The sequence below is a fragment of the Sapajus apella genome, unplaced genomic scaffold, assembly GCF_009761245.1.
Source record: "Sapajus apella isolate SASKATOON/1434 unplaced genomic scaffold, GSC_monkey_1.0 scaffold66, whole genome shotgun sequence".
Lineage (NCBI taxonomy): Eukaryota > Metazoa > Chordata > Mammalia > Primates > Cebidae > Sapajus > Sapajus apella.
The window spans coordinates 6,285,987-6,296,265 of record NW_022437006.1 but is presented as its reverse complement, the minus strand read 5'-3'; the positions used below and the strand labels follow the sequence as shown (position 1 = coordinate 6,296,265).

The 10,279-nt window shown below is 41.3% G+C and overlaps 1 pseudogene; it reads left to right on the top strand.

The window, feature by feature from the left end:
• Positions 1-2,374: 2,374 nt before the first annotated feature.
• Positions 2,375-10,279, top strand: part of LOC116530385 — an 8,340-nt pseudogene continuing 435 nt past the window's right edge.

Here is a 10,279-nt window from a genome sequence, read left to right as displayed (position 1 = left end):
CACCCGTCTCGGCCTCCCAAAGTGCTGGGATTACAGGGTTGAGCCACCGTGCCCGGCCTGAAAAATAAATTTTTGAAAATGATCACATATATGTGATAATGAAAACCTTGGTTAATAATAATCTGGAGATCCCCCCCGGAATGATTAGTGAAAGATGAATATATGATCAAAAAACACATCAAAACAGATTCTCCAGAATATGTGAAGAGATGTGCTAATATAAATATGGTTTCAGGCATGATAATATGGTTTTGTACAAAAAATTGTCTTCCAAATAAATATATGTTGGTAAATAGATCACTGTATTACTACGAAGATAAGCCCAAGCCATATTTCAAAGAATACTATAGAATTAACCATTACATGATAAACTAGGAGCCATAATAATAGATCAACAAATTTTGCCAACCAATTAATCATTCTGCAATCTGATAAAAGTAAAAAGGCAGTGGAAAAAATGCCTTGCTATTAAAAACATCACAGAAATTTGTTGGGGTAGAGGGGAAGTATGTGCCTCTGGCAAAGAAGCTAAAAGCAAAGGTGGAAACTCAAAACCGTCAAAGTAAAGCTGCTTCCCTTCCTGGCAACTGGCATGACTTTATATACATGAAATCTTATTTGGACATCTTATCAACTAGAAATGCTTTGATGTCAGTTTAGAAGCAAGAATTTCTCTATACTTCCTAAATAACTAGAGATTTCCATCTCCAAAAATTATTATTATTATAAAGCTTTTCTATTCAAGAACAGACTGATTTTATACATGATCACATCTTACATTGGTAAAATGTATCAATTTTACAAAGCACACACACACACACATGCACACACAATACATGTGTGTAATATATGCCTCATTTAAACTTAAAATTTACACTTGGATTTGAAAAGATTTTAGAAACGTTCAGACCTGTAACATTCTGTTATTTCTCTTTTTTTTTTTTTTTCTCAGGAGGCTGGGGTTGTTTCGTTTTTTCCACCCAGGCTGGAGTGCAATGGCGCGATCTCGGCTCACCGCAACCTCCGCCTCCTGGGTTCAGGCAATTCTCCTGCCTCAGCCTCCTGAGTAGCTGGGACTACAGGCACACGCCACCATGCCCAGCTGAATTTTTGTATTTTTAGTAGAGACGGGGTTTCACCATGTTGACCAGGATGGTCTCGATCTCTTGACCTCGTGATCCACCCGCCTCGGCCTCCCAAAGTGCTGGGATTACAGGCTTGAGCCACCGCGCCCGGCCTGTTATTTCTAAGTAGTCAAGAAATTTCATAGCAATTTAGCCATAGAAATACATATCACTATAAAGGTTACAATTAATTTGGATCCTTTTGCTTCATAATAACAAGAGAGTATAAGGTTTGTTGAGATCTACAGTTTAGGCTGCTGTCACCAACAGTGGCATTTGAGTTTTGGCCTTGATTCAAATAGAAACTAAGATTTCATCTCTGCCTTGATTCAAATAGAAACTAAGATTTCATCTCTCCTAGCCACACCATACCCAGACACTATGTATCATGTGGATAGAATGCTAGAATATTAGAATTTTATACCAAGAGCAATCATGAGAGATTTTTGAGTACAATCCTTTCATTTTGCAAATAAGAAAATTGAGGTCCAGAGGACCTACGTGATAAATACTTTGAGAGATATTTAGACACACAAAAAAATACTTAAAAACATTTCCAGAGTAGGAGAACTGGAGCCAACTCAAATATGTTACAGCCTTCAGCTGATTTTATACCTCTCTACTTATTTTATACCTCTCTCTACATAAATAGGCTACATGCCTATTTATGTAAATTAAAATGTAACCCCAGCATTTTGGGAGGTCAAGGCAGGTGGATTGCTTGAGCACCAGAGTTCAAGACTAGCCTGGGCAACATGGAAAAACCCTATCTTTACAAAAAATGCAAAAAGTAGCCAAATGTGGTGGCAGGAACCTGTAGTCCCACCTACTCAGGAGGCTGAGGCAGGAGGATCGCCTAATCCTGGAGGTCAGCATGCAGTAAACCATGTTTGTGCCACTGCATTTCAGCCTGGGCCACAGAGTGAGACTCTGTCCCTAAAATAAAATGTAAATAAACATAATTGTTCCTTTGCCTGAATTTTTTTTTTCTTTTTTGAGATAGAGTCTCACTCTGTTGCCCAGGCTGGAGTGCAGTGGCATGATCTCAGCTCACTGCAATTTCCACCTTCCAGGTTCAAGTCATTCTTGTGCCTTAGCTTCTTAAGTAGCTGGGTGCCCACCACCACGCCTAGCTAATTTTTATACTTTTAGTAGATACGGGGTTTTGCCATGTTGGCCAGGCTGGTTTCAAACTCCTGATCTCAGGTGATCCACCTGCTTCGGCCTCGCAAAGTGCTGGTATTATAGGTATGAGCCGCCGAACCTGGCCTGAATTGTTCTTTTGCCTAGGGACAGGACACCCCAGGCAGAACAAATTCTGGCAGTTGGACTGGCTGTGCCATGGGAGTATTCAGTGAGTCCAGGGAGAATGGACTACCACTAAGCTGTCTGGGCTTTCATGACTCAGAGGAAAGAAAACGAACAATTCTTCTTTTCAAGCCCCTGGTGGTGATAAATCCCACCAGTGCATAAAACTTCCCATCAGCTTTTAGGTAGCTCAATATTAAATATGAGAAGATAGCCAATAATCATCAGTCATTAGAAATATTCAACCTGGCCGGGCGCGGTGGCTCAAGCCTGTAATCCCAGCACTTTGGGAGGCCGAGGCGGGTGGATCACGAGGTCAGGAGATCGAGACCATCCTGGTCAACATGGTGAAACCCCGTCTCTACTAAAAATACAAAAAATTAGCTGGGCATGGTGGTGCGTGCCTGTAATCCCAGCTACTCAGGAGGCTGAGGCAGGAGAATTGCCTGAAACCAGGAGGTGGAGGTTGCAGTGAGCCGAGATCGCGCCATTGCACTCCAGCCTGGGTAACAAGAGCGAAACTCCGTCTCAAAAAAAAAAAAAAAAAAAAAAGAAATCTTTCAGGAATCATTGAAGTTTTATTTACATTACTGCAAAAAACAATGTTAGTTCAATCATTTTCTTTTGAAAATGTGTATGACAACATGACAACAGATTGAACTTTCTCTTTAAATATCACTCTCCAAGATTATGTCTCAAGAAACTATTATTTTCACTATGGAGAAATTTGATATTGCAGCTGTGTTTGTGCTATTGGTAGAGAAATTTTAGGTGCTTAAAAATTTTTCAGACATGTTACAGTAGGCTTTTCTGGGTCAAGCATATTTATATGAGAATGTTTAAAATATATTTGACTTTATTAGAGGTTATTCTAAGTGTAGCTACAATATTTATATTTTGAACTGGAAGCTTATAAAACCACTTAATACATGATCAGAGATCAAATCTTTACCACTGTGTAGTTTATTAAAAAGCTGTTTTTTATAATAAATACAACACCATTAACTTACTTGACTGTGGGACATGCACATAGAGTTGCCTTCCTTTTTTAATATCTAAAGATGCAGATTTGCAAGGGCACTCAGAGTTAGTGATGCAGTATGACTTCAGATAAATAAGAATTTTGCTTTTGGGGACCCTCTCTGATTTTTAGAAATATCAAACTCTGACCTTCTCAACAACTAATTCAACCACACTATATTAAATGTTTGCATGTACTGAATAAGTTTTTCCATTGGCATCTTTTCCATTGGAATCCTATAAGCTCTGGCTGAGTGTGTTGGCTCACATCTGTAACTCCAGCACTTTGGGAGGCTGAAGCGGGCGAATCACGAGGTCAAGAGATTGAGACCATCTTGGCCAACATGGCGAAATCCTGTCTCTACTAAAAATACAAAAATTAGCCAGGTGTGGTGGCATGCACCTGTAGTTCCAGCTACTCAGGAGGCTGAGGCAGAAGAATTGCTTGAACTGCGGAGGCAGATGTTGCAGTAAGCTGAGATCAAGCCACTGCATTCCAGCCTGGCAACAGAGTAAGACCCCATCTAAAACAAAAACAAAACAAAATTTACAAAGTATGATTGTATCTATATCAAATATCCAGTATCCACTACAAGCCCAGCTCCTCCCTAAGTTAAAAAGAAACAAAACAAAACAAAACACAAAAAAAGGAATCTTATAAGCTCTACAAGGATAAATAATCTTATCTCAGGGGCATGTGTTAGACTTTTTAAGTGGTACTAATAAAAACTAATAGAAATAAAATGTAATTGATAAAAAAATTGCAGACAGACAAAAGTGGAGGCAAGAAAGAACAGGAAGACTAAGGAGAAGAAATTGTGTATCAAATAGAAAATTAGCAGAAATGAGGAAAACTTGGAAAAAGTCGATGGAAAAGGAAATATTCATAGAAAATAAAAGGAGGAGCCAGGCACGGTGGCTCAAGCCTGTAATCCCAGCACTTTGGGAGGCCGAGGCGGGTGGATCACGAGGTCAAGAGATCGAGACCATCCTGGTCAACATGGTGAAACCCCGTCTCTACTAAAAATACAAAAAAAAAATTAGCTGGGCATGGTGGTGCGTGCCTGTAATCCCAGCTACTCAGGAGGCTGAGGCAGGAGAATTGCCTGAACCCAAGAGGCGGAGGTTGTGGTGAGCCGAGATCGCGCCATTGCACTCCAGCCTGGGTAACAAGAGCGAAACTCCATCCCAAAAAAAAAAAAAGAAAAAAGAAAATAAAAGGAGGAAAATATAAGAGAAAACACAATAGGAGAAGGAAAGTGGAGGAAAACTTGACATAAAATAACAGGGTCAATAGAAACCTGAGTAGAATTTTGAGGAAGATCAGAAGATAAAAACAATATGTTTTATTTTGTTATGCCAGTCAAAAACAAAAAGTTAAACAAACAAAAAAACATTTTTATTTTTATTTTATTTTATTTTTTTGAGATGGAGTCTCGCTTTGTTGCCCAGGCTGGAGTGCAGTCGTGCAATCTTAGCTTACTGCAACCTCTGCCTCCCGGCTTCAAGAGATGCTCCTGCCTTAGCCTCCTGAATAGCTGGGACTTACAGGACACTACCACGTCCAGCTAGTTTTTGTAGTTTTTAGTAGAGATGGGTTTCACCACGTTGGCCAGGTTGGTCTTTTGTTTTTGTTTTTTACCTTCCTCCACTCCACCCTCACCAGGTTGGTCTTGAACTCCTGACCACAGATGATCCACCTGCTTCGGCCTCCCAAAGTGCTGGGATTATAGGCGTGTGCCACTGCCCAACCAAAACAACGTATTTTAAACAAAAGCTTTCTAAAAAGAAAATAAAAATTACCCCCTGAGAATGGCGATATTGAATACTGAAACAGTTCTACATATAAAATACTCACTCTATTATGTAGTAAGCAGATACCCTTTGCACCAAAGGAAAATCATCATATAGACCTCTAGGATTTTGGAGCAAATACATGTCCTTTTCTGCAAATAATTATTTGAGTTTTTCACAAACAGCTACCATCTGGCTGTTTAGCCCTAGGGACTGAATGCCTGCCTATGGGACATCAAGCGGCAATGTTAACTGAGCTTTCCTTTATGAAGCGCAGTTCATGGGTGCTACCTGGACCACCAGGCCATAAGGTTGGATAAACATGGCAGCAATCTGTCATCAAGTGGGAATGGCATCTATCAGACTTATGCAGAAATGGAAAACAGGTAATTCCATGAAGAGTCCTTCAGCAGCAACTCTTCCTCTCTCAATTCACATATATTACTTTATAAGGAGTTTCCTACAATGATAGATTGAGGAGGAAAAATCCCAGGCCTGGTGTACAAATGGTTCTACATGATATGCTGTTACCAGCCAGAGGTGGATGGTTACATCATTACAGTCCCAGTGAGAGGTGACCTTGATGGACAGTAGCAAAGGGAAATTATCCTAATAAGCATAATTTAGACCAACATGTTTGGTTGTCCACCTTGTCTGGACTGAAACATGGTCAGAAGTATGGATTGTTGATCCATGGGCAGTTGCTAACATTTGGGCTGGATGATCAAGGACTCAAGAGAGGACAAGGTTAGAAGATTGATACAAGAAGATCTAAGGAAGAGGTATGTGGATGGACCTTACAGGATGGTTGAAACACTCCATGTGAATATATTTGTGCCCCACATAGATACTCACCAAAGTGAACCATCTGATAAGGAAACTTAATGATCAGATGAACAAAGTGACTCATTCTGTTGACATCAGTCAGCCACTTTCCCTAGCCACCCTAGTGATTTTTCAATGGACTCATGTGCAAACTGGTCATATTGTCCAGAATAGGGGCTCTGTATGGATTCAGCAATAATGATCTTCTCACAAAGGCTGACCTTGTAGCCCAGCTACATTGCTACTGCTAACAATAATAACTAGCCAACAGCACAAACCAACACTGGGCCTTGGAGAGACAAGTCAGCCAGCCACCTAGTGGTCGGTTGATTATATTGGATTGTTTCCCTCATGAAAGCGAACGGAGATCTTTTCACTGGAATAGACACATATTCTGGTTATGGACTTGCCTTCTCTGCCTATAATGCTGGCACCACTATTCATGGACTCATAAAATACCTTATTGATTTTCATTATATTCTGCACAACAGTGCTTGTGATTATTTCACGGCAAAAGAAACGCAACGATGCGATTATGCCCAAAAAATTCACTGGTCATACCACGTATTCCTTCACCCAGAAATATCTGGCCTAGTAGAAGAGTATAATGGCCTACTGAAGACTCAGCTGGTTTACAGACAATGTCCTGAAAGAATGCCATGCTCTAGCCATGTACAGAAAGCAGAAACTGGACCCCTTCCTGACACCTTACACTAAAATTAATTCCAGATGGATTAAAGACCTAAACGTAAGACCTAACACCATAAAAACCCTAGAAGAAAATCTAGGCAAAACCATTCAGGACATAGGTGTAGGCAAGGACTTCATGACCAAAACACCAAAAGCACTGACAACAAAAGCCAAAATAGACAAATGCGACCTAATCAAACTCCACAGCTTCTGCACAGCAAAAGAAACAATCATTAGAGTGAATCGGCAACCAACAGAATGGGAAAAAATTTTTGCAGTTTACCCATCTGACAAAGGGCTGATATCCAGAATTTACAAAGAGCTAAAACAGATTTACAAGAAAAAAACTAACAAGCCCATTCAAAAGTGGGCAAAGGATATGAACAGACACTTTACAAAAGAAGACATACGTGAGGCCAACAAACATATGAAAAAATGCTCATCATCACTGGTCATCAGAGAAATGCAAATCAAAACTACATTGAGATACCATCTCATGCCAGTTAGAATGGCGATCATTAAAAAATCTGGAGACAACAGATGCTGGAGAGGATGTGGAGAAATAGGAACACTTTTACACTGTTGGTGGGAGTGTAAATTAGTTTAACCATTGTGGAAGACAGTGTGGCGATTCCTCAAGGACCTAGAAATAGAAATTCCATTTGACCCAGCAATCCCATTACTGGGTATATATCCAAAGGATTACAAATCGTTCTACTATAAGGACACGTGCACACGAATGTTCATTGCAGCACTGTTTACAATAGCAAAGACTGGAACCAACCCAAATGCCCATCGATGATAGACTGGATAGGGAATATGTGGCACATATACACCATGGAATATTATGCAGCCATCAAAAACGATGAGTTTGGGTCCTTTGTAGGGACATGGATGAACCTGGAAACCATCATTCTCGGCAAACTGACAGAAGAGCAGAAGATCAAACACCGCATGTTCTCACTCATAGGCGGGTGTTAAACAACGAGAACACATGGACACAGGGAGGGGAGCACTACACACTGGGGTCAGTTGGGGGGAAATGGGGAGGGACAGTGGGGGGTGGGGAGCTGGGAAGAGATAACAAGGGGAGAAATGCCAGATGTAGGTGATGGGGAGGAAGGCAGCAAATCACACTGCCACGTGTGTTCCTATGCAACAATTTTGCATGTTCTTCACATGTACCCCAAAACCTAAAATGCAATAAAATAAATGGGAAAAAAAAAACAAAACAAAACAGAATGCCATGCTATCTTCCAAGATGCAGTGTGTGCTTTGAATCAGAGACCAACATGTGGTGCTGTCTTTCCCACAGCCAGAATAAATACAGTAATCAAGAGATGGAAATGGGGCCAGGCACTATGGCTCATGTCTGCAATCCCAACACTTTGGGAGGCTGAGGTAGGAGGATCACTTGAGGTCAGGAGTTTGAGACCAGGCTGGCCAATATGGAGGAACCCCGTCTCTACTAAAAATACAAAAACTAGCCAGGCGTGGTGGTGCATGCTTGTAATCTCAGCTACTCGGGAGGCTGAGGCAGGAGAATGGCTTGAACTGCGGAGGTGGAAGTTGCAGTGACCGGTGATCTTGCCAGTGCACTCCAGTCTGGGCAACAGAAAAAGACTCCAAAAAACAAACAAAACAAAAAAGATGGAAATGAGAGTGGCTCTTCTCACTATTATGGCTACTTGCAGAAATTTTGCTTTCCATCCCCATAGAATTGCACTTTAATAATCTGGAGGTCTTGATTCCCAGAATAGAAATGCTTTCATGAAACGCCACAACAATGGTTCTATTGAATTGGAAGATGAAACTGCCATTTGGATATTTAGTACTCTTCATGCCACCAAACTAAAGATAAATAAGGATGAAAACGACTATGTCAAAGAAATGCAAATGAAGCCTCATCAGGAAAGATCTAAGCCTTGCTAAGGGCTTGACTGAAGTAAGGAAAAACAAGGAATGATTAATGGGACACAGTTAAAGCTAACAACTGTGGTCCCATGACTAGTTAAAGAAAGGAGGACGTAGCAGCTACATATGTTTTCTTCATTGCTTGTGTGTGCATGTATGTGTGTGTATTTGTAAGTATGTACTATTATATTCTTCCTCTTTTTCCTTTTATTACTTAATATAAGTTTTATTGGAGGTTAAAATACAACATTTAGTCTTTGGGTAACAGAAACTCAGCTAAGACTGTGACTGAATTTTTTTTCACCTGTGGTCCCAACTAATTGGGAGGCTGAGGTGGGAGGATTGGTGGAGTCTGGGAAGTTAAGGCTGCAGTGAGTCATAATTGTACCACTTCACTCCAGCCTGGGCTACAGAGCAAGACTCCATCTCAAAAAAAAAAAAAAAAAAAAAAAAAGAGGGTTCTGCCTGCTTCTACACGAGTGAGAAGACTTGTGCTCTGGTTCTCGGACTTCCCCAGCAGCATAGCCCCCAAATGCCAGTCTCCCCTCCTGCCTTAAAAGAAGAAACCAAGACCATCTCCTGGTCTGGGACTGGAGGAGACATGGGCCTCTGCAGGTTTGCCGAAGAAGGGAAAAAAAGAACAGCAAGAAGCAATTGAACACATTGATGTAGCACAAAATGAAACACAGACTTAATGAACAAGCCAGTGAGGAGATTTTGAAAGTAGAACAGAAATATAACAAACTCCGCCAACCATTTTTTCAGAAGAGGTCTAAATTGATCGCCAAAATTCCAAATTTTTGGGTAACAACATTTGTCAACCATCCACAAGTGTCTGCACTGCTTGGGGAGGAAGACGAAGAGGCACTGCATTATTTGACCAGAGTTGAAGTGACAGAATTTGAAGATACTAAATCAGGTTACAGAATAGATTTTTATTTTTGATGAAAATCCTTACTTTGAAAATAAAGTTTGGGCCGGGCGTGATGGCTCATGCCTATAATCCCAGCACTTAGGGAGGCCGAGGTGGGTGGATCACGAGGTCAAGAGATCGAGACCATCCTGGTCAACATGTTGAAACCCCGTCTCTACTAAAAATACAAAAATTACGGCCGGGCGCGGTGGCTCACACCTGTAATCCCAGCACTTTGGGAGGCCGAGGCGGGTGGATCACGAGGTCAAGAGATCGAGACCATCCTGGTCAACATGGTGAAACCCCGTCTCTACTAAAAATACAAAAAATTAGCTGGGCATGGTGGCGCGTACCTGTAATCCCAGCTACTCAGGAGGCTGAGGCAGGAGAATTGCCTGAACCCAGGAGGTGGAGGTTGCGGTGAGCCGAGAGCACGCCATTGCACTCCAGCCTGGGTAACAAGAGCGAAACTCCGTCTCAAAAAGAAACAAAAATTAGCTGGGCATGGTGGTGCGCGCCTATAGTCCCAGCTACTTGGGAGGCTGAGGCAAGAGAATTGCTTGAACCCAGGAGGCGGAGGTTGTGGTGAGCCGAGATCGTGCCATTGCACTCCAGTCTGGGTAACAACAGCGAAACTCTGTCTCAAAAAAAAAAAAAAAAAAAAAAAAGAAAGACATGAGAGAAGTAAGAA